This window comes from Leuciscus leuciscus (genome assembly GCF_965113295.1).
Source record: "Leuciscus leuciscus genome assembly, chromosome: 6".
NCBI classification, from domain to species: Eukaryota; Metazoa; Chordata; class Actinopteri; order Cypriniformes; family Leuciscidae; genus Leuciscus; species Leuciscus leuciscus.
Genome location: NC_138730.1, coordinates 25,762,772 through 25,788,909, shown reverse-complemented (window position 1 = coordinate 25,788,909; position 26,138 = coordinate 25,762,772). Strand labels below are relative to the sequence as shown.

Below are 26,138 nucleotides of genomic sequence, written 5' to 3'. Positions count from 1 at the left end.
TAGGAAGTCTCTTATGCATAAAAAATGCAAGGTTGCATTTTATTTATCAAACAGTAATATTGTGAAATATTATTGCAATGAAAAATGTATCTTAAAATGTAACATTTCTGTGATGGTAAAGCTACATTTTCAGCAGCCATTACTCTAGTCTTCAGTAACATGATCCATCATCATTCTAATATGCTGATTTGGTGGCGGGCTCAAGAAACATTTCTTATTAACAAACTGTTGTGTTGCTAAATATTTTGTGGAAACCGGGATTCTTTGATGGTTGGTGGTTCAATCCCCGGTTCCACCTGACCAAGTGTCGAGGTGTCCTTGAGCAAGACACCTAACCCCAGCTGCTCCCGACGAGCTGGATCGCCTTGCATGGCTGACACCGCCGTCGGTGTATGAATGAGTGAGTGAATGGGTGAATGTGAGGCAATATTGTAAAGCGCTTTGGTGGCCATTGGGTCTGTGAAAGCGCTATATAAATGCAGTCCATTTACCATTTACCATTTTGATGAATAGAAAGTTCAAAAGAACAGCATTTATTTGAAATAGAAAACGTTTTTACATTATATAAATGTAGTCACTTTTGAGCAATTGAATGTGTCCTTGCTAAATAAAAGTATTAGTTTCTTTAAAAAAAAAAAAAATCTTCCTGAGCCCAAACGTTTGAACAGTAGTAGATATGAAAGTAAACTTTGAGTCCTGACCCTGGTGACAGCCGAGTTTGATTCTCATCTGACGTCTCTATATCTCAGTGACAGGCACGTCAGCTCAGCGGCAGTCAAGCCAATGCTGGTCGACACTGGTGTGTTTGCACTTGAAAAGGGATTAGATAGAGGTGAGAGAGATAGAGAGAATGAGAGTGTAAACAGAAAAAGAAGAGAGAGGGGAGTGAAAAAATTAAGATGGAAGCAAAGGAGCAAAAGCCTTGGTGCTGTCAGGATGTATTTCACATCCAATGAAAAGAGGCTTAATATAAGTTTTTGATTACATAACTTTCATATTCCAGACCAACTCTCTGGGCCCAAAACCCAAATGGTGTACTGATCTTTATTTAACTACTCGAGAGTTTCCTGATTCATCTATGCTGTCTGACAGTCCATTTAACATCATGGTGCAGAGGTGCATTATATGAGGCATGGCTGGAAAGAATTGCTCCTGACCAACATTTCTTCTCACTGGCAATCAAGCACTTTTTTTGCCCTCAGTCTGAGTCAGACTCCATTTCTTTAATCTAGCTACAAAAAACACAGAAATAGGTTTGTGGAAAGTTTGTGAAAAAGCAGGAGTAGGATGACAGAAGTTAAAAGCCACTTGACCAAGACCAACTGCTGCAAATGGTCCATTAACTATTCTTTGAATTTTTAATGAACTTTCCATGTCTTTTTTCCAAGTCTTTTTTTTTTTTTTTTTGAATGATGTCACTGGTTTGAGTTGTAAGGCCTCCTAAAGAAAGCATCCACAGGCTATATTTTGATACTGATTCACTCATCACTCATATTTCCACTCATTACGTGAAGCAGAGGCATATATTTGGAGACAAATATATATATCCAACTCAGCCTATTCAGCCCTACACTGTTTTAAGGACCTAAATGTGTGGTATGGTAAAACACAAAAGGGAAAGGCAATCACACAACATGATTGGAATTAATGAGAGGGAAAGAACGCACTAAGCAGCCAAAAAAAGAGAGAGGACAAATGAGATGACACCTCTAAGACGAAATGTGTTTAACGGAGCAGAGAGTACTATACACTCTCAGAACAAAAAAGGTACACAATGGTACAAATAATATACCTTGAAGAACAGATTTGAACCTTTTCAATAATTGTACATTTAATGCTACAGGAAAGACCTCTGATGATACTGTTTATAATTGAGATGAAAGTACATAATTGTTCTCACTTCAAGGGTACAGTAAGTGATAGGCCTATATACTCTTATTGGTAACTGACAGCACTATTAAATTGGCCAAAATACATTTAATAAATGAAGGAGCAGGGGATATGAAAAACACACAGATTTAGTATGGACCTGCTCATTAGCCACATAAAAGAAACAGACAACAGGCTAAAGAAGCATTAAATACTCCATCCGCTAAGAACAATATAAAAAATAAAGGGACATTTTCTTTGGCATGTTCAAAATGAGAAAGAATGAGTCATGCCTTTTCTTATCCAGCACTTCCTGACGTTTTAGAAGAGCTGGGCCTTATAAGGCTGTGAAGGCTTCTTTTTCTTTCTCCACCAAGCACAGCCTTAATAAATAATCACTCTCTTTGGGGTCGTGTCAACACAGGCCTTACTTCAGTTTGTGTCAGTGCCGAAAGACTGCCTGACACTTCAAAGCAGCTTTGTTCAGCAATCCAAATGTTTTTGCTAAAATAACAAAGACGCCAAAATTCAGCTAGGTCAAGTTACAAGCCGGAGTTACAATAAACACAGTTCAGAACGGTTAAACTGCACCATCAACTTCCAACTACAGAAGACTATGATTGTGATCTGATGTGCCAATGTGAGAATTACACTCAATTGGGAACCTAAATAGAAAATGTACACATTATAAATGAAAAATTTGTTTAAAATAAAACAGTTACAGTCCCATGTGGACATATGGGTCAAATAGATTTTATAATTTTATAAATATAAATATAATATAATATAATATAATATAATATAATATAATATAATATAATATAATATAATATAATATAATATAATATAATATAATATAATATAATATACAAACATATGATGTACATCAATTTATGAACTTTCGTTTGTGTAACACGCAGAGAGGTGCTAGTTCAAAAAAGGATGAGTTTTTATGTAATTCACCATAATTTGATTTGCTCATGAGACGGCACTTACATCAGTGTTCAGATGACCCAGTGGAGAATTGTTCTGCCACATCAAACTAATGAGAATCAGCCAGTTTTGTTCAAGTCATTTTTTTGGTTAAGAGAACAGTGCATGAGCTAAATCTGTCCATTCACATGAACACTATGACCCATTCTTTCAGGTCACTGGTCCCATAAATGAAACGGAGGTACTTTATTCTTCAATAAGAGACTGTTTTCACATCAGCAGATGTTACAGCTCAGTGCTTACTTGCACCAGAATAATAAAGTGACCTAAAGACTGTCCCTCCCAGCCATATCCTGACTTTATGAAACGGAGAGAAGCAACAATAAAAGAGATGATAGAAAAACCACACTACATTAATACACAGACACATATTCCTGTATACAGATGTAAACAAAATACAGCACTCGCCCACCTTGGTATTTTAAATAAAAAATACAATAAAAAGGGCAAAAAAATAATTTCCTAATTTGTTGTCATCTACCAGTATCAACAATAAAATAAAATAAAAAACATCCACAAAAAAAATCTCATTATGGAATCTATCACTGATTTTAACTATAAACCACCCTACTTTTGACGTTTACTGCAATATAGATCAAATATGTAAAAATGAATAACTTATTCTTATTATACTTTAACTTGTAAAGATAAATGTGTAAACTCACTCGAATACATTATATGCAACAATTTATGGGAGAATATGGCCTTTTGTGAGCAGTTTTTCTGCAATTCCTGTTTCCACGGTAACATTGATGGATCTTCAGCATTACTGGTAGTTATTCTACCCTGGCAACTTTTTTTTAAATGGAAATTGCACAGACTTGTGGATTCTGCAAAATTTAAAAACCACAAAGTGTATAAACCTGTCTTGAAAAGGTACTTTATGTTGTAAAAAAAAATCAAAATCAATTCCTCTATGGAGAAAAATCTATGGATTTTTTACTTCTGAAACCTGGCTGAGCTCTGTAACAAGAAAGCATTGGGGGAGGAATGTTGGCCAGACACTTGATGGGGTGAGTAAGGGGCGGTGTGACAGTGAGTAAAAGCAAGAGAGAGAGAGAAGAAAGCTATGCAAGTGTGTGTAAGCAGAGAGCAGAAATTCTCTGCATCCTGGAACCCTTTTCCACTCTAAATAGTAATCATGTCCGACAGCTGACCTGAATTTGTCTGCATCGCTCCATAGCTGTAGCAAATGTGCAACCATCGACCTCTTCATTACCTGCCCACTTCAGCCATTATAAACCTTACCTATTTTCCAGAAAACATGTCTCTTTAGACACAACACTTTGCCTAAGCACGCTACTCATTGTATGTTTATACAAGGCAACTGGGGTTATTATCAGGCTTTACTCTCTCGTGTACTAGTTCTAGTCAGAACAGGCGACTATTTGAATATTCGATCATTAATAATTATTCAAAAAATTTAAATACAATCTCAGGTGAAACTGAGTTTTCATAATATCACCAATACTAGAAATCCAAACACCGCACCAAAGTTATTGACCAGTGAGGAAAGACAGCTGTCCATCACTGCATTCACGGCTGCAGGTAAGCGCAGCTGTACCCCGAGCGAGCCGAGAAGATTACTTTCCTGACAGCAAAATTATTTTGAGACATATGCCTCCTTCAAGTTTCAGTGAGGAGACAGATTAAGGACTGCAAACACAAAGTGCTGTGAGAAATGCTTAGCGCACCTTTACCTTTGTGTCCCTGCAACATCTGTGTCAGCAGAGCATGTTTTCTCGGCAGCCAGCCTTATAGTTTTCAGACTGAGGAGACAACTTTCACACAAGCATGTGAATACTCTTGTTTTTCTCAACATGAGCATGTGAAACAATATAAACATGATAACCATATGCAGACTCGAGTGTATACTGTATATTGGGATGGGAATGTTTAGGCACCTCATGATCCGATTCCAAAACGATTCTTGATCTACTTTTTTCCTCATTATTTAGTTTACTAACTTGAAAATCTTTTTAAAAATATTATTACATTCTCCCACCCCTAATATGTGGGTTCTGTATGATAATTGGCACAGTCTGCTTTATAAGCTTTTGTTCTGTATATTTGTTGTTTACACACATTGGTGACAAAAACTTAATGAATAAAAAATGTCTCTCTCATTAAACTTTATTTAAATGAATAATTGAATATAAAAAAAAATTATGAGCTCAAATATTTGAATACAATATATTTGGAAAATTCCCATAAGTGTGCTTATATGGAGAAAGTTATATATCACAAAACTTTTTTTATAATTGAAGGATATTTAAGATGTCCTTCTACTATGAACTGAAAATCTCTACCTCTGCAGTTGTTTCACCAGAGGTTTAGACTGATAAAGTGCTGTGAAGTGTAGGTAAGCTTTGAGAGACAAAATTAAAGACAGGTGGCTGAGACTGTGTAAGCTGATCTTTTCTTCCTCATCCTCCTCTGCACAGTCTGTAGATGCTGGATCAGCGACAGGAGTTCATGGCGTTCTGTGTAACCTGCGTCTGACCTGAGCCTCCCCTCAGAATGCCTGAAACTCCCAAGACTAACAAGAGACTGCCCTCACGTAGTCTTAAAGTTGCTACGAAAGTTTAAGAAACACAATGTGCAATGTGTCTATCGGTTAGAGCTCATGCTCCAATGCATTGAACTTTCCCAACATTGTTTCCTGATTTTTTGTTATCTATCTTACACCCCATGAAAAAAAAAAAACAGTTATCCTTGAGCATTCTATCCTTTTTAGAGTCGCATCTTGCGACATTATAATTCGTTACATTTATATAGCGCTTTTTCTGAGACCTCAAAGCGCTTTACATGGAAGGGGGGGAATCTCCTCAACCACCACCAATGTGCAGCATCCACTTGGATGAAGCAACGGCAGCCATATTGCGCCAGAACGCCCACCACACACCAGCTTACTGGTGGAGAGGAGACAGAGCGATGAAGCCAATCAGTATATGAGGATGATTAGGAGGCCATGAAGGCCATTATGTCCTGTTTTTGGTTTGTTTAGATCTCTTTGGTCCAGTCGTTTAGATGTCTTTAAGTTAGGGATGCACCGATGCATCGGCTGAACATCGGTAACGGCCGATATTTGCCTCGTTAACTGCCATCGGCCATCGGGAAATAAAAATGACATTCGCCGATGTCACATGGGCGTCAGTTTGGTTTGATATGCTGGGGACAGAGACGCATTCGGAAGTGCATTTTCAGAAGTGCTGGGTACAATGACGCATTTATTTATTTATTTTCTATGAGAAACTCCTTTTCTCGCGAAAAGAACGACCATGGTGTGTAGCAGAAGAAGCGGCGGAGTATGCACGATCCGCGAGTGCTGAAGACGTTCTGCACGGCTTTGATGGGTGCGCAGGAGGACACAAATGGGCGGCGACTGCTTCTTCCAGTGGCGGGAGCTTTTCCCTCAGCGCCGTCAACAGATAGAGCGTTAACTGTACACACCGCCGCCGACTTGAGCTGCAAAGAAACTCTGGCCTCCCTGTCAAGGACTCTTGTCAAAAAGTACGGGGAAGCTTGACCGCTCTGAATAGTGAGTGAGAGCGCGCGCGCGGTCGGGGCTCGCACTCTCTCTCTCTCTCTCTCTCTCTCTCTCTCTCTCGCAGAAGAGCGCGTGCGCGCTTAAAATTTAATATTTTGGTATGAACATTCACCCGTGTTTTTTCCCTCATAAATGCGAACACGAAAAATAAAATGAATATTATAATGTTTTTTTTGTTGGGTCAGACAATGATTACCAAATTTCTCTCTCATATTGCTCTTCATAACAACTGAAAAAGAACTTATAAATAAGGTTATAACTGTCAACCAGAAAGTGACATTAAAGGTTTTTTTTGTTTCATAAATTGGTCTGATTGAATTTGTGCTCATTCTAGGATAGTGTGATCAAGAGCCGAAAGACTTGTATGTTTCCGTGGCACAAAAGAAGGAATAAATAACAAAAAGAAAAAACATCGGCATCGGCATCGGCCATCGGCCAAGTTGTTATGTTAAACATCGGTATCGGTATCGGCCCAGAATTTCCCAATCGGTGCATCCCTACTTTAAGTCAAACCACACTAGAGTTTGTTTGGAAACCTGAAACCTGAAAAGGTGGGTCTCAGTCTGCTTGTTTGTGGCGCACTAGTGTTCCAATGGCAGAGTTCACACTTATTAAATGAACCACACTAACAGAACAATCACACTAAAGTTTGTTTAAAAAAATATGCCAACATGTACAACATGTTAGCAAGGTGCTAACCTGACCAAGCCAAACCTGACCTTTTATTGCACTAAATGTTGTCCAGCAAAAATGATCATTTGAGCAAGTGTGTAGTGTAGGGTCCACTGAACCCGGCTGTCTCTCTGAAAATATCATGCAGTTAAAGAAGATCTGTCCTTAAATGGCCATTAGTGGTGTTTTTTGGTTTTAAGTGATGTCGATAAAATCAATGATTCTTTGCGCGAGATCTTGAGGAGAAGCGGGCAAATTTACAGGAAGAGCAGAGACAACGCTCTAAAAATAATCTCATAGAGACTGCTTTATTTATGGCAACATAAGTGTGTGACCGTGAGAGCTATTAGAGATCAATTATCGCCACAGCCCGAGGAATTCTGGGCAAAGCTGGATGGCCATTATTCCACACTGCATTTCTCTGGGAGCTGGGAACATTTCCTGATAGATCTTAACAGCTTGATATACTAACATCAGAACTGTAAAAATACACATGAAAAGTCAGTATCCGGCATCTTGCTCTGATAAGCCTTATCACACTGCCCAATTGCTCTCAACCGACACACATTGGCATGTCAACACCATCTACATAAGAATTGAAATTTAGTCAACACTTTCCAGTGTTTTCCCAGGCTGGTTATCAGTTTTTTTAATGAGGTCATCCTAAAATCAGAAAACAAACAGTTTTGACACCAGGAGACTCCACCCTGGCTTTAACTCATCTGAAAACAATATGACAGCAATAGAGATATGAAGAGTAAGTAATGCATCCTAACATTTATCTGACTGATTGTAGTCACACATTAATTTGCCAGGTCTGAAATAAATAAATACTCAGTGCGTGAGGAGTGTGTGAGGGACGCGCGCTCCTCTACCGGTCAAAAGTTCTGAATAATTTTGCTTTTTAAATGTTTTTGAAAGAGGTATCTTATGTTTACCAAGACTGCATTTGACACAAAAAAAAAAACAATTGGTGTGATTTGATGCTCAATAAATATACTTATTATTATCAATGTTGAAAATAGTTGTGCTGCGTTATAATTTTGTTGAAACCGCAATACATTATCATTCAAAAGTTTGCAGAGGCGCTTGTTTGTGTTAAGTGAGTTTGTTGTGTGCTTGTTTGAGTGTGAGGTTAATTTATGGCTACGATTAACCGAAATTCAACCGAAATAGTGATTTGTCTAATTAAATACATATCTGCGCAGCGCGTTTCTTCGTGAAGCGCAGCACTGTGATCAGAGCGCCTCGGTGGTTCGCAGGAAATGCTGCTCCATCTTTGCAAGCGCTGTGAGTTTGAGTCACTTATAAAGTGCATTTGAAAAAGCAACACGCGGAAAACATCTTTCAAAAACTTGTAATGAGAAACGTTTACAAACCTGTTGTCCGACAAAAGAGGACATATAATGGCAAGTTTTTACTCCAAACTCACTTTATAACATCAGTGGAATGTTTGAAATAACTTCCTTTTGTGAGCTGATGAGGCTTCACATTACAGAATGATAAAGGCTGTCGATTAGAATTGCATTATAAATATACTTTATACTTCAGAGCAACCTATTTTGGGTAAAAATAGGAAAAATAATACTTCTCTTTCAAGAAAGTTGAAGTAAACATATGCAAATCTATAACTTTTACTGCAGTGTAGAGAAGTGTACAGAAGTTTCTCTCAGTGGATGTGATTGTGATTTCCTGACAAAAATTAAGAAATTACCATCACAAATTTTTATCATAATAATTTCATATTTTATAGTAAAACTTTAGACATCATTGGTTCTCGAACGTCAAGCAAACATGCTTGAACTTCCGTTTATCATAACTGATGTGAGTTGATGAATGAATGAATATGCAAGTAAAAGCCTAAATTTAATCTGCTCATCATATAAAATGATCGCGTCTCTTCAGAAATTACAATCTCTTTATGAAGAAGCTTCATAGTTACGTAGGTGTCAACGGAAGGACAGAAAGCTCTCAGATTTCATCAAAAAGATCTTCATTTTTGTTCCGAAGATGAACGAAAATCTGTCTTAGGCCCCGATCAGTTGAACAGTTGCTTTGAATGTCCAGAGACTGCGATGATGGAGGAGAAACTTGTGGTGGCTGTCGCGGGTTCCCTGGAGCTGTATGACTTTGGCAAACCAAAGATTCTAGAGCGCTTAGTTGCGCTACAATCCTTGATTAGACTGACAGGACAGCTGATTTGGGTGGTTGCCTAGCAACAACAACAAAAAAAACACAGCGCATTGCTCTTTTAAAACAAGTCAACATAAAAAAATTGCATTTTCTAACCTGAAAAACGCGTGGTGTGTGATCGAGGCCTTATCATTAATGACAGAATTTTCATTTCTGGGTGAACTATGTTTCTGCGGCCTGCCATTTTTGGCAAATAAAGAAGATATATCAGATATATACGAGATATGTATTAAATATAGAAAATGTTCTTGTTATGGTTTGTATTGTGTGTGCCCTGAATGGAACAGTAATGTCCTTTGTCAGTCACGTGCCTGTTTAAGTGATGGACTACACTACTTGTGGTTGTTTTCAGAGATGGTAACAGACGCTTTATTCTTGTGCTACAATTGTGTGGCCTGTGCTACAAAACGTTCAACCTCTGTAGCACCAGTGCTATGTGCAAAAATAGTTAACATACACCCCTGTATTTATATTAGATCAGCTAAATACCACAATAATAGATCTATGTTATGGTTTTTTTTTTTGGTACATTTCAAGATTTATTGAAAAAAATGCAACTAACGTTAGTGGTTGCTAGGTGGCTGAGTGATAGTTCACCCAAAAAATGAAAATTCTGTCATAATTTACTCGCCCTCAAGTTGTTCCAAACCTGTACCCTCATGTCTCAGTTGTATTCTGGTCCCATTCATTGCCAACTAGGCACAAACACTTCTCCTCAACAAGCTATTAACCCTAGGTATGATTATGAGCAATGAGTTTCCATTATGGGCAAAACACAAAAGTATTTTGCCCATGTGCTTCTCCAGAAGGAGGGGCTGGTATAGAAGCCAGGAAAAACCTGCACTAAAACACACTGATGGGTCAGCCATGACATCCCATACATCTGCTTTATTTTCTCTTGCTGACCTTGGAGGATCTCTGCAAACAGTGAATTAGCACATTTCCACAGATGTCATGTCTCACAGCCATTCATCTTCTGTAGACCGGGCAGTCATTTCCTTACATCTGCCATCTGATTAATATGTTATGGGCGTACTGCATAATCCAAATATTATTGCACCAACCAGGAACGCTTTGTGCAGATGCTACAAATGTGAGTAATGAGACACGGTTCTCTCATATGTCTTGTGTCTGATCCGCAGCTGAGGTTCAGTTAAAGAAGGCGTCTATTTTGCTAACCTCAGCAATATGATTAGCCCAGCTCATGCTTCATAAACTTTCATAAATAAAACACAGGTGCAACTCAAAACATTATGAGACTTTAGGCTTACAGGAGGACAACGTCTTTATGGCAATCATCTTAATCTAATCTGCCTATATTGCAATGACTGAGAAGCGGGTAGGTGTAATTAGAAGATAATCATCTCTTGTGGTTAAGATGAGCGGATTGTGTGGAAGGGAGAGTGTAAGACCAGGCTGGATGTGCGAGACAGCTGTGTTTGCTCCAGATCAGCTGACTCCTGAGACGGAGCCCCAGAGTCCCTGCTGCGCTACAGCTGGGGTGACATAAGACAAGACCAGCCATAAATTGGCCCAGCATCTATGTTAATGTATCAAAAACACATACATACAGTAAACAAAAGAAATCCAGTTGAAAAACATTTCCAAAATGTGGGAAAGTGGGGTCTTTAGTCCAGTCTGCATCTGGAACAGGCCAGACATACAGTAAACAACAATGCTGGCTGGACAGGATGTCCTGTACTAAGATGCTCCATTAAGGGCCATGGTGCTCCCTAAAAATGAATAAACCATCTGAGCGTCAGTGATCTGACAGCCCCAGCTGTATTTGCAGAAAGCTGCTATGGATGGGATACATCTTGGTATTCTGTGCTGTGAGGTTGGCCATTTAACGAGATAATGCCAGATAGAGGGGTTACCATGTGCTGCACTTATGACTAAAACACTTATTTCATTAGCACCTCTAATTATCACTGCAAACTAAACCGGGAAGTGTGACAGAAGAAGAGCTGTGCTGATAATGGGTGTGCTAAAATAGTAAGCGGGGTGACGCTGACAAAATCATGGGTACTTCACTAGTGAAGTACATACATTTTTCCCCCACTACAAATGATATATTTAGAAAAACAGTTTGAGTGAAAAGTTGACTTAAAAAAAAAAAATCAGTTTGTGTAAAACTTGACGAACATGCATCAATCAGTCAATCCAGGACAGAATTTAGAGATACTTAAAAAAACAGTTCAATCAAACAGTAACACAGCTAACCACCCCGATCTCTTCAGTTATTTATTAAATATTTTAGTTTTATTTGTATACTATTCAAATATTTAATAATATTTTGAATTAGCGTTTATTTCATTTTAAATGTTACTCATTTTGTTGTGCTTTTATTATTATTTTTGTTTATATGCCTATTTAGCTTTCATTTATTTTTATACGTTTTAGTTTTAACACTTTTAAAGACACTTCTAAATTTAACACTGAAACTGCCTTCAGCTTATTGTACTACAGTTATTTGCCAAAGGCAACATTTATTTTTATTTTAAGTTTATTTCTAAGTTTGAGTTATGCGTGAAACACATAACAGTTTCAATAAATAAGCTAAAGTAAACCTAAAGAAAAGTATTGTATTTACTTTTTGTGATACCCAAAAGTATAAGACCATAATAAATAAAACCCTGATAATTTACAGCTGTGTACAACTATTTTCCTTGGAACTAATATATGAATTATACAAGCTCATAGCTATTGGTAAGAATTATTTTATTTATAATTATTATAGGCTTAAATGAAAATATTCTGACAGTGAGACTGACTTGGTAACCACAGGTAAGACCATGCGTGGTTACTTACTACCACTGTCAAATGATATTATGATTCTATTATGTTATATTTTTTAAAAACTCCTAAACACAGGTAAAAACTATTGTAGGATTGAAAATAATCCAAGATATTTGAAATGAACCAAGACATTTGCTTTACTGTTTTCCACCCCCTCTTTCTACCACAAGGACCATTTGGAGTTCCTAAAGGCACAGAGGGGCTGATAGTGATCAAGGCCTGAAGGGCAAGATGTGTGTACTTTGGGGGTCAATGAATTGTCACACCTTTAGTACAATGGGGGAAGTTGTAATTATCTGATTGGTCAGTTTGAATGTTTCACAATTGGGTTTAAGTCACATGATCAGGGAAGGGATAAAAGAAGATTCTAACTGATGCTCTATCTCTTTGGTGCTCTGGCTCTCTTATTCTCTGGGTCCCTTTCTTGGGGCTCTCTCTCTCTCTCTCTCTCTCTCTCTCTCTCTCTCTCTCTCTCTCTCTCTCTCTCTCTCTCTCTCTCTCTCTCTCTCTCTCAACATTTTACATGCTGGGTAAGATTAATGGTATAAGTTATTATCATCTCATACATCTATTTTGTAACTATTGTAAGTGTAACCATAACCATATATTGTCATTAAACCTTTTCAATTACAAATAATGTGCTAAATAGTTTTGATTTGGTATTGACTTTGAAGTGCTACATATTGCAATACAATATGGTCACTCTCTATAGCAACGCTCTACCACATATGAAGCTATTGTAACTGTGCTTATTTCTGTCGTTGGTATAAGTAGCAGTGGGTGGTAATATAGACAAGAAATGTACAGTTTTACACCATCTTGCTAATAACGTTTCTTTTGTCATTCGGCAGTCTTGCAGCTTGAACCCCTGCAGGAAATCCACCCTTACACTATACACACACCTTCACAAAGAAACTGCCATCATTTCATACCAAAAATTAATATTCCCCTACTCACCTAATAAATCTAATGCAATATAAATGACTATAACATAGTATTCAATATAAATATTCCAAATTTCTGCCCAAACCATGGTAAATACAGTCAGTGTTACAACAGTAGCCCTACAATTCATGGTGTTTGGGGATTTGAAAGTCTTCTAACTTCTAAAAAATGTTATCCTGTTTTCCCCATCAGTCTTGATGGAAATGTTGAGGCTGTTTCATCCGATTTAAAACTAGATTAAACATCCAGTGATTTGTGGTTTGAAGCAGAGAGGTGGGTGTCGAATTGAAATGCTTCACACTGGACGTCGCAGCGCTGTTTAATAATGATGTCCGGGACCGGGAGTAAAAGCAACTCCTTTAAGCTTGCAATCCGTTATCCACTTTGCCGTGCTGTGTAGTTCAAACTAGTGAAACAACTGATATACATTCTCTCTGTTTACTGACCAAGAAACCGCTTCAGATGATTCAGTGACGGAGCGGTCAGTACGAATCCGAATCGTTTCAGACCTTTATGCAAGTATGTTTGGCCAATTCACGGAAAAGAAAGAATAGTCACTCAAAAGAATGATTAAGGGCACTTTCACACTTGGTTCGACTGCCTGTTCCGAACCCGAGTTCGATTGCTCCCCCCTCCCCCTGCCCCCGATGGACTCACATTATATTATTTGTATCCGAACCACGGTACGCTTGCATCATCAAGCTGCAGCTGGCGCGTAATCGTGTTGCTTGGTAACCGCAATAAATGAAAATGTCAGCATTCTTTTTTATGTTTTCGTCAGCCCATACATCTAACAAGGTTTAAATTTCTTCTGATGACCAAAGTAAACCCTTTCCACTCATCTTGAAAGTGTCGACTGTCCTGTCGACCACATTATACGTCCACATTATACGTCATCAATAGCGGTTCACTTCCGAGATTTGAAGTCAAAATCTGACGTCACTCTGACGTCATTCGAACCCGGGTGCGCACCAAAAGTGCTAGTGTGAAAGCGCCCTAAGTCAAAAATGATTGGAATCACTGATTCAGTCGACAGAAATACAGGACACACATAATAACTGCTGATATATTCGCACGGAAAACGCTTCTTAGGTCAGTTGGAGAGCGCATTGCGTAAAGCTGCAGGCACCACTGCAGCCACGTATCTAACCGAATTTAGCCACACCACCAGGAAAAGAGGGGGAGGGAGATAACTGGCGGGCCAGATTTGGACTGCAGGCGGACAACTGAATAGCCCTGGTCTATATTCAAATTCAATTCAACAAGGCTGACAAAATCACTATGATGTGAGCAGACAGTATGTGAAGTGTCTTGTGAGAGCACTCAGAAACCCATCATAATATTCGTATTTTAATTCAGGCATAATTGTGTGACAGTCTCTCAAACGGACTGGAAAAGAGTAAAAACCTCATATGTCTGTTGAAGGCAGCTGGCTGATTATAATTTTCTTCTTGGGTTCTCCGAAGAGATCTCGGGTGCCCAAGTATTCACTGATACTTTAATTCTGATGGCGCCATAAACTGTTCTATTCCTGGAAAGCACTTCCCTGATTTTATGAGAGACATATGTCTTCATCACAGGACTCATTACTGTCAAGTCCCTGTGTTAAGCTCCTTTCACCTAATGAGAATATATCATCATCTAAACCATTTAGCCATTATCAAATATACAGTTAGTATATTTAATCAGATTTTTTGCCCTTTGAAAGAAAGTTGCATCCTCATCATTAGACTGAACAGAAGCTGAGATAAAACTTTTGTCCATGTAAAGTTGTGCTGAGTATGGATGATTTTTAAATATGGGCTTGGGTGGGTTTCCCTTGGTTGCTCTGTGCTGAGGGTCCTAATGAAGTGAGGAAAATAATCATAAATGGCAACATATGTGGGCCACAGCACTCTCACACTGGGGCTGCGATGTGGAGCCGGTGTTATGTTTTATTATGAAACTCGACACTGCTGGAATGTGTGCCCAACAGTTCTCTAATGCTGACGATATTGGGCGGAGCTTCTTTACAAGCTTGTCTGCACGTCGAACAAACCACTTTTTAACTATAAAGCCAAATCCGAAAAGGCTGTTATATACAGTTTATTTGTTAATACAGGCTCCTCAGGTCTGCCCAGAGGAAAGAAAAATAAAACATTAACTCTCTTTAACATCTCAAATGTCTCTCCTAGACAAAAATGAGGTTACTTTAACATCAATTGGAGACTTTTGCTTAAATTTCCTGCTCCTCACACTTTTCTAACACACTCACAATGGTCTCCGCTAAAGTTTAGAAGAGATCTTAACAACATCATACTGTGCTCAGATTTCTCTCCTAAAGACTCCGATGGTCTCATATTTGTCTCCTCCAAAGAACATCACAAACTATGCTCAGCTATTTGTAGAGATTTTAACAACTTTACCAATCAAATGTCTCAGTATGAACTCAAACATTTGAACCATATAATATGTATTAATAATCAAATTAGTCAAGGATTGAGACATAAGCCATTTAATATGCCTTCCAGCAAAGAAAGCTCAAGGGTTAAGACTTCTGAAAGTCAGTTTTGATAAAGGCATCGGGTACATTACTATTTCCAAGAACAAATTATGTGCCCTATGCACATAAACTGTACAGATCTATTCTCTTATTGTGTGTCAGTGTCAGCAACTAAGAGTAACGTTAAGATTATTTCTGCATAACTTCACTCTTAATATAGGCTTAAACTCTGAATTTATGGACTGTTTTTTACTTTAGTGCCTTTTAAATACTTGACTTGGTGCACAATTTGTTAAGTTGTTGAGATTTTCTATCTAAGGACAAAAATATGAGCCTAGTGTGTAATGTTGTTGGTTCAAATTGCGATCCGGGGAGCACCGCAATACGACCAAAAAGGGCACTTTCATTTTAACGATTAAGAGGGCAGGGGCTTATACCGTGGGCCACCAGAGAAAAAAAAACAGGGAATACTAACCACTGCCAGACCAATTTGGTCCACTAGCTCCACCCTTGATGAAACTACTTAATGAAAGGCGAAATGTTTGTAATCTATTCTTAGTTTTGTCTTGGTGCATGTGATCCTCAGATCAGGTCTGGAGAGCCGAGGTCATGTCATGAAGGAGAGAGCACACAGGCTTCACCCATCCATCCTCAGCTGTCTGACAGAGACAGGGTGGCTCCACTTCCCTAACGTCACAAGCCACTCTTGGAGAAGACAGCTCAGTTTTAAAGTGCACTTTGTAACAGAGAAGTGTGGTTTGCCTTCAGTAAATCCAAGAGCTGCCACTGCTCAAACCTCAAAGTCAAATGAGGAACTGGCAGAGCTACAGTTAGTGTCAACGTAAATTGGGAAAGCAACTTAGAATAATGTTCAAGTACTTTCTGCTTTATGTTTGCAATCCCACCCATTTCAAGCAACCGTTTAAAAGCTAATAAAGTCCAATTCATACAACACAGACAGATAAGATGCTAATCAACTGCAACAGACAAGTTTGTCAGGTTTCAGATCAGTGTGTTATCCCATCTATATATTCTTCGATCCATCTACCCATTAAACATTAAACAAATTGAGTTTTCATTTTCGTCTTCTTGCACTAGAATGGTTTAAAATCACTTGAATGTTTAAACTGACAGGACCTAAAACACGTACAAATGATAAACTTTAGCTCTATGATGGTTAAACTTCGCAATTAATCCCGAGAATCATGTGCGATTCGAACCGTGGTGCCTGGTCTGCTCCGGATCAACTACAATCCCTATACTTGACATTGCACATTCTGCAATGTGACTATCGCGGATGCACACATTGCAATATCGATGCTAAAACAATATATCGTGCAGCCCTACTAAGGTCATTCAACTAAAAATGTAGTCAAGCTAATAATGTCACTACTTTTAGCAAGTCATTTCCCAACAAGGAATAAGACTCAAAATTAGTGAGGGCCGGTCAAATCTGGAGAGGCGGGTCAGTCTGCACTTGGCTGGCTAAGAGCATCTGGAGTTGGAGAATATATTTGTTCTGGGGCTGATTTAGGGAGAGGGGAAATGAAGCAGAGAATGACGTGCACACCCCCAACACCTCCGTTACATATATGTTCTTGATAAATTAAAAACATAAATAGCAGTAATAAATGCAATAATGTGGGAAAAATCTAAATAGTCAGACAAATTAATGGGCTTGTGTCATGTGTCATTTTCCATGCAACAAAAATGATGCTAATTGGCCTTAGCAAAGGTTAAAACCATTAAATGCAAAAACAATGTAGCCCGCCAACTATGTTTCAGGGAAAATATTACCATTGCTATCCCACAAAACCCATGGGGCCACAGGGAGACGTGCCTTAGGCACATCACTGCGGGCTGCTCATATTCGACTCAATCACAAATGACAGACATTGTCATAGTCTCCAACCACACGCTTGTGTTTTCACTCAAGCTTCACAAACTCAATCCTTACATTGGGTTTACTCCCATCATGCATGATTGCACAATATATTACACAGAGCAGAAACCTCGGGACTTACTTTTGTTAATAAACATGTATTGAGACAGGTACATACAATATGTAATATCTGCAAAGTCTTTCATTAAAAGAAAAGTGTTGTCTTTCAGCTGGCACTATTTTCACATGATCCATGTTGTCAATATTTCAAGAAAAGTATCCCAACCCAACAAGAAAGCAGTGTGATGAAAACAACTCCCCATGTGGTTTATCAAAGCCGCTAGTCGTGATTTATGACAAATGGTTCACATTTTGCAATAAAATAATGCCATTAAGACATTTCTTAGCTTGCAAAGGGATAAATTCTGTCATTATCTGACATTCAATGTCTTTTGATGAGACTCATTTGACCAGGGAATAACTGATAATTATGGACTTCCACCGAGAAAAAAAAATAGTCACATTGTGAGATACAATGGTATTTTTATATACTCTGAAGCAGGAACAGGCTTTAATAGACAAGAGCAGATGAAACAGAGTGTGTGACAAATCATAAAAATATTTAAGAATTTATTTATAAATCAGTTAAGGCAGAATCTGCCTGATACTGCAGGATAAGAAAGCCAGTAAGAGGATCCCTTGGCTTAAATACTTGCTGACCACATAATGAAGATTCCACACATCAACTGACTTGTGCAAAAAATGCTAAGGGAAAGACATTTCTACTTTGAATCACACATCTTAAATATATAAATAATAAAACATGTTAGTAAGCCTGAGGTCTTTCCTGTTCATTACAAAAAAAGACAACACGGTCTGTCTATACATCCGATGTCAATCTATCCATCTTTATCTCTAACTCCATCCATATCGGTCTGTCTGTCTGTCTATCCATTCATCTTAGATATATATTTCTATCTATGTGTATCTAAAGATATCTATCCATCTATATCATTTTCAGAGGTTGTGTGCAGACACATTAGTCTGAATTTTATTTAGTACTTTCTCTGGATCTTTTCTTTTAAAGGGAACAACACTAAAAGGGAATGGTGACAGTATTTTCCCATAGAGAGAAATAATTCAAAGAATAAAATGCTGGGAGGTTTCCTGGGTCGGTCTTACCTCACTCCTTAAGAATGTCCCGTGAGACTGAGGCCAGATTGTGAGGTTGTTATACCGCCGCAGTAAGTGTGACTCATGTATGTTTCTGAGCAATGGTCTACATTAAAATGGACCACGCAGAGGTTTCTACAAAGCTGCCTTGATTTACAGGTTATGGCTGCAATTCAACGTCTTCGGAGAGTTTCTCTTTTCATCTGACTGGAATATGCTTCCTGGAGCGAGAGCAACAAGCTGTGTCATTACTGCCATGTTTCAGTTTACTCAATGGCATGTAAAAAGCCCCCTGTCAGAAATGTTACACTCACAAACTTATAAAACTGAAAAAAATACAAATACTCGGTCCGAGCAGACACACAGGTGGTTGGTATGGTGCCTTTGGGGCTCAGTGGTGCAGAGGTAATAGCTACACTTTCTCCAGGCATTACGTTTGCAGATCTCCAGTAAAATAAAAATAAAATAAAAGTACCACACACTTCTGAGTTATATTAGGCAGGAAAACAAACAAGCACCATCTGTCAACAATCACATGGGTTTAGTTTTAGCTACCTGCTCCTTGGATTCATTACCTGTTTTATTTTGAGTCCAGCTCAAGCACAGCTCTCGAAGTCCAGAGAGGATTCATACTCCTACCTGTGGAATAAAGAGCACAAAACTGAATAAGTTCAACAGGTGTTTTTAATGTTCAACCTAACATTGACATTTTCACAAGAGAGAAAAAGAAGGCTTTTTAAAATAAAAGACAGACATACTGTGCATCACTTTCCCCTCCCCTGACTGTCTGGTCCATTTTAGGAGAATAATCAAATGGTACACTTAAAACCGTGTGAAGACTACTTTTCCCTTGAAAATGACTAATTCAACCCACAGTGCAGTGCTACATGACACCATGAAACAGCAGAGCTCAAACCACTCTATTGCATTAAAGTCTTAAGTGAATCACTGAAACCAGTTTGCGATGTAATCACTGGACCAGAGACCTACTTAGCCCAGAAAGTTTCTAACATCATGGAAAAACGGTTTAAACGCGTTCCAGTGTTAGCGTTCCTTTTAAATCTTTCAGTCTGCCATCCTTTCTTACTCAGCAAATATTGGGATTCCAAATGGCTATGTAATTAAAAAGCCATTTCAGACGCTATCGGCCGAGGAGTCGTAAACGTTGAGCAATGTTGTATTAGTTCAACTGCGGTTTTGACGTGACCAGTTCCATCATTACAGAGCTTCACTTGCTGTAACACTGAGGGATAAATCACTTCACAAAATAATCATTACGACACCACGTCACATGAAATCACAATTGCTGATTCATTCTTTCTGCTCACCCAGACTGGGTGGATGTGTTTATAAAAATAGTTTTAAAAAAAGTAATCAGTGGCGTTTGGAAGAACTTACTCCATACTCCAGAACTCAACAGAGTGACATAAGCACTTGCTTATGCCACACTGATAAATTTAGCTGTTTGCGTATACTGACTTCCCAAACTTAGCAAGTTTCAATCACATACGTATGCAGAAACCAGGCCACAGCTCGCCCCTGAATCAGTGCCACAAAAAGGGGTGATTGAGTGGGTGCAAACTTCTGTGGACCATGATATATTTTTCTTGTCAGGGGCATAAATCCCAGAAATGGAAAGGATTATTTTTCTTGGCCTTTGGTTTGTTTATTTCTGTTAACAGACTGACCAGAGCTACATCTTTTCCTAGACATTTAACAAAAGGAATTCAACAAAATGAAAATATTTTTTGCATTGTGGCATTAATTCGATGACAATTGAACAAATTTCACCACAATTTCTCAATTATGTCCAGTTAAGTAAAAACAAAAAATATATATGACAAGGTTTATATTATATATATATGCTTATTTAAATCTGTCTAAATGTATGGCTGTAAAAGAAATTCAATTATGATGAATCATATGCATTATAAATTACTTTAACATTTTGCTTTTTTTTTCACATTACAGACATGAATATTCAGGGGGTTTACATGTGCTTAAATGTCATGAAAACAATGTCAACACTGTGGTCTATTTTTAAGATTCTGAAAATAGGCTTAATCTTTTTAAGCAAAATATAATTTCTTTGATTTGAGGGTGAAATATAATCCTGACATGTTTTTGACAGTTTTCACAAGATTCACCCAAATGTTTACTAAACGTTTCTGATAAACGGTCTATATGAGCAGCTACTGAACTTGTAACCTCAGAGAGGTTAGGGCTATTTCAGCTCTGTATTTTTGGAAACCTTCAGATGAGCTCAGTGCTGACCTGACCTCAAGGTAAAGATGCAAATATAAATACTTTCCCATTTTAAACACTGTGTGATAGGACCTAGTTTGGCAGATACATGTGATATAATAGCTAACAGTAAAAACATGTCATAACAAGGAAGAAAAGCAAATGCTGAAGCAAATGCAGAGGTTATTTTGCCCATGTCAAGCTTGACTCACACACAAGTCATCATAACGTTTAGAGACTCACCTGCCATGTTCAATAATAAAAATAAAAAAAGGATCATGAGTCCCAATCCTTTTTACACCCTTCAAAACAAGCACTTACAGGAAAGTTCCTTTAACGTCCTGAAAGAATGGTTACAAAACAATTACAATTTACAGCCATTAGTGACCCACCCAGGGAGGAACCATATGAGGACTGACTGTATCATTCATTTTAAAGACTGGGTGTGAAACTGTGAATCAATAACAAACTCTGCATATTTATGTCTGAAGTGAAATAAGCCCATAGGGTTTTGCAGCATCAAAGACAGAATGACTCATATAGACTATTTTTATATTGCAAATTTGTCGTTTTTGGAGTTTGACTGCAAAGTGTTTGTCCCGCTCTTTTTGACCAATGCATATACCCGAGAGGTTTCAATGATTTTTTCCCATGACATTTCAAGTCGTTTGTGATTACTGGATAAGGATTTTTCATTTTAGAGAGATTACTGGCCTGGGCTGTTTTCTATTTGTATGTGAGGCGTCAATCTTTTGAATTAACATACTTAAAATGGTTATTTTTTTGTAGTTTACAAACAGAACAATTCATTTTTTTATTAATTTAATTTAAGAATTTAATTAAAAACAATTCTCAGATTTTTTTCTTTTAAAAAAGCAGAGATTCAGAGCACAGAATCACAGTTTTTCAAACTACATAGATCAAAATATCACTTTTGTGTCTCACATAAGAAAATAAAGGGTTTAGAACGACAAAGGAAAATTATGAAAAAAAATTAATTTTAAAATGTCTAGTGTCTACTGTCTACTAAAAGGATACAATAAGGTCAGTCTTACACATTTAAAGGTTCTCTTTATCCTTTTACTAATTACAAATTGAAACCAGTGAATACAGGCTCTCCATTACTTTGTTCTTCTCTCCTCACATCCAAATCTCATTCTCAAATGTTCAGCCTAAAATAATATCTCTGTTGTTTCATGACGATTCTTTAGTGTAAGATGAAATGTGGAGCGAATACATACCTTGCCTTGTCAAACGAATGCGACAGGCGCTTGATTTACCAAAGGCTTTCCGACCAAAGCTCCACCTGGGAATCTCCCAACTTAGATATTTTCTCCCAACATCTCTACCTGGCTCCCAATTGCACCCTATGCACGTAGATGTGTTTCTATCTATTCATCTCCTCACATCAGCTCTTCCATTCTGCTCCAGTTAGGCCACACCTGTGATGGGGTGCAACATCTGTGCACTCAAACTTCCTCTACTCTTAACTACGACATAAGTCTCCCGAAAAATCCCTCCCTACTGTGCCAAAACAAGACCTTTAGGGAGCGAGTGGAGAAAGAGTGAAGGAGGGGTGTTTGGAAGAACATTAACGTCCATGCTCTCTGCTCATTTTGCCCATCCAGCTGCAAGAGCAATTGTAGCCATGGAAACTACTTAAACGCAGCCTGAAGGAAGTGTGCCATTGTGTTTTAGTAATGCACCAGAATAAATAGGGTGAAAATAAGAACACAAGCAGCTAAATACTAATCAGGTTTGGCCACATGTAGCCCAAAGGTCTTTTGAATATTGCACATTTAGGATTTGATAATGCAAGACATAAGGTATATAAACACAGCCTTATATATATGAAATCAGGCATGTTTGGCATAGTGCTTTCCCCTCATTAGCAGCCCAGCATTAAGATTACAGTCATGTCGACATGTTGCAACCTTCGCTATGTTACATTGTGTTCCTCCTTACCCGGGAACCCACCCATAATCAGGGCGTTTTCCAAGAAACAATCATGAAGATCTTTCCAAAAAAGAAGTCTAAGCACAAAGTTTATTGCCTGCAGACAAACAAACATCAGCTTTCTGCTCAATCGTCTCACAGTAATGAGGTAGTATTTAGCATTTACGTTTCAAGAAAACACAGCATTGACTTTCACAGGAAACAAATCAGCATTTCGACGGCAGTCCTCTAGGTATAGCTGATCCCTGATGAATTTTATAAATAGCTGTTTTAGGCAAAAAATTTGACAACCTCTTCCATATAAAGCTAGATGTTCATCTGAAAAATTAGCCACGAGGTCTTAAGCATGAAGTCTTTCATACTAAATGTAAATCTAAATAAGCAAAATATACAAATAAAAAAAATCCAGCAGCTGCCTAATTAGCATTCACAATTCCAATTGCAAAGACATTTGTAGTGTTTTTAACCGGTTTATTACTTTTCCATAACATTCCAGTTTCTGAGACCTGGAATGTCAGAGCAAGGCTACAAGCACTTATTATTTTTCTCATTTTACCTGTCGCTCTCCTATGGTCCACAGGGGTGTTATTACTGCTTGTACATGCACTGGAATTGTGTGTACCAGCCTGCAAGCCAGAACAGATAACAGCCACCCTGAGCTCCATCTCAACGCCCACGGACCACCTCAGAATGGCCTTAGTCTGAGAGCTAACATCCATCCTTATTCAGCAATCAATAAACCACAACTGAACTGACTAGAAGCCACCATGTTATCAGACCCATCAGTGTCTGAGGGAGGTAGCGTTCATAAACAACATCAGCAGCCGACACGGCCCACATTTATGGAACGTGATGAACATTTTCATGCTGGTTTCCGTCCTCTCACTTTCCCCTAGGGACAAATCTGATTTATGATCTCTGTTTCCCCCCACAGAGCGATGGAGCCATAAGGGTGGAGAAAGAGCAAACGAATTCATGGAGAGCACTTTCCCACTGACATGATGAGGAGGGGCGACCGTTACGACCCCTGTCCATTCCACAGCTGCTGGAAGGCTCTAAACAACAACACTTTCACATGTCTTCTCCTCTTTCCAGGTGGGCCAATGACACTATGGGGATGTACAGAAAAAATTTAATCCCATATGATTTGAGAAATCCTAGGATTTGCTTCCGAAATATTGTGGTCAACAAGGTGATACAAAAGATAATATTCTGCAGAATGAGAAAGCAATCTCCCCGTTATTTATATTTTAGTACCGTTGTATTACTAACAATGTTTTTTGTTTTTTTTTATGCTGATATAGGTTTTCTTAATTTTTATTTTAGTTTTAGTTATTTAGTATGTCGACTAAATGAATATGAGTCAAATATAAAATAAGCTGTGAAATAAAATAAGTTTCAGTTTTAGTACATTTCTTTTATTTCAAGTAAATAAAATGTTTTAGTTAACTATAATAACCCTGCAATCTCACACATGTGCTAAAAAGCTCAGTATCAACTGGTCATTGTGTTTTATTGTGGTTGCGACCATAAAGAAAATAAACAAGGAAATGGGGCTGCAACCCTCTGTTATTACTATTCCACATGCTTGCTGTTTACATGGACTCACCCCAAAGCAGGTTTTTCCATAATATAAAAAGAAAAATAACATTTAAATGGCACTCTATCAGTTCTCAAAGTCATTGTAAAGTTCAAAAATCCCAAATTAGCATCCGAACCACAACAAGATTGTGCCAGAGGAGAATGATTCCCACTGTTAGAGGCAACGCCTTCCATAAAACATTTAACACAGCCTTACGAATAAAAAACTATAAGGTTCTCTGCCATTCAAGTAGAGCAATAAGAGAGGCATGTAACTAAAGCCACACAATAGCTTTGTTCTTGTTCTCTTTCCATTTGCCCTCCTTCCTTTCTAATTTTCCTGTGGAACTCTTGGCAGCGCTCCTGGCACTGGAAGAATGTCTTTGCCTCCATGGCTGAGTGGAGCACACACAAGAGTGCAGTGTTAGAGTGGCGGACAATGATTGGCCGATCGGCACACGGACATTTACTCATCCCGCTGCATTCCACACGCTACAGGCCTGCAATGACACCAGAGCTGCCCCGAGGAAACACATCCCGCTGTGAGCGTGAGGGAGCTCAGGCAATAGGCTCCGCTCCAGAAATGTGCATAATGTAGCGTTTAAGAGAAAGACCTGTCGCTGGGAACCCTGTAAACACGCCACAAGCCCTTGTTTGGTATTGTTTTAGAACTAAACCAGGCTGACGATTAGATTCCTGTGAAAGTCATTGAAAGGAATACAAATTTCTAAGGAGTTTCAGAGGATTTTGTCATTTGCATCAAACAAGGGTTAGTGGCATGGCCTTGTGGAACTGGCCACCCAGCGCACTGTGCATCCTGATTGCAGCATGAGGGATAATTCAGCCCAGAAACTACACTGACAAAACAGTGATCTCCACTGTCTGATTGACAATCGAGTAAATCTGAGATAAGACAAATCCTGATTCCATTATGTCATGGGGTGGTGGTGGCGCAATGGATAAGACACATGCCTTTGGTGTGAGAGACCCGGGTTCGAATCCACTGTGAGACACCAATGTGTCCCTGAGCAAGACACTTAACCCCTAGTTGCTCCAGAGGCGTGCGACCTCTGACATATATAGCAATTGTAAGTCGCTTTGGATTAAAGCGTCAGCTAAATGAATAAATGTAAATGTAAAATGTAAATGTCATAATCATCTATTGTGGTTGAGATTTCTGAGCAAAGATACATGATAGGTCCATTCTAAAATCTAGTGTGCTGCCTTCGACCAATGTCCTTTCAGAGATGGAACCTCATAAGTATGTATTCGAGACAAATTTCAGGGTTTCAGGGTCCAACACTCCATCAGAAGCCAGAAACAAACAACAAGAGCGCTAATACACACTCATGGTGTGCAGTAATACTACCAAAAAATCATGACCCTCCAAACCTTTATCTCGATACTGAAATCTCAAAAGGACAGACAATTATTCATCTTTTATAAATCGTTAAAAAATATTGGTATCCGGGACTTCATGAGTCCGGAGACTGTAGTGTACACACCATGAGTTTTTAAAAGCTTAGCTTAAATGTGTAATATGAATAAATAGTACTCATAAACTGCATAAAGTTTTCCTAATTGAAATGAGTAGAGGCTTGGACACAGAAAAAGGATTGAGTCTGATATTAACATATTGCTAAGGTAATTACCAACCTGAATTCATTCATTCAGGGCATGGGTATTTCCCAGCAGCTGCTAGCCGTTGAGTGTACATCAGTTGTACACTTGTTATTGCGGTGCATTATGGGATTGAATAAGAGCGCTCGATAAAGCATTTGGTTGCGACCGAAATCGCA

The 26,138-nt window shown here is 38.4% G+C and overlaps 1 protein-coding gene across 4 annotated transcripts in view; it reads right to left on the bottom strand.

The window, feature by feature from the left end:
- The window catches only part of ppp2r3a (protein phosphatase 2, regulatory subunit B'', alpha), a 77,015-nt gene that overhangs the window by 45,731 nt on the left and 5,146 nt on the right, over positions 1-26,138 (bottom strand). For 2 of the 4 annotated variants that reach the window (XM_082171985.1, XM_082171984.1), the window contains exon 2: positions 19,134-19,197. The exons of 1 other annotated variant lie outside the window; for it this stretch is intronic. The gene's annotated coding sequence lies outside the window, so the exon portion shown is untranslated. Of the gene's footprint in view, positions 1-19,133; positions 19,198-22,043; positions 22,599-26,138 lie in introns of those variants that run through there. One more of the 4 variants, XM_082171986.1, reaches the window with a different exon arrangement.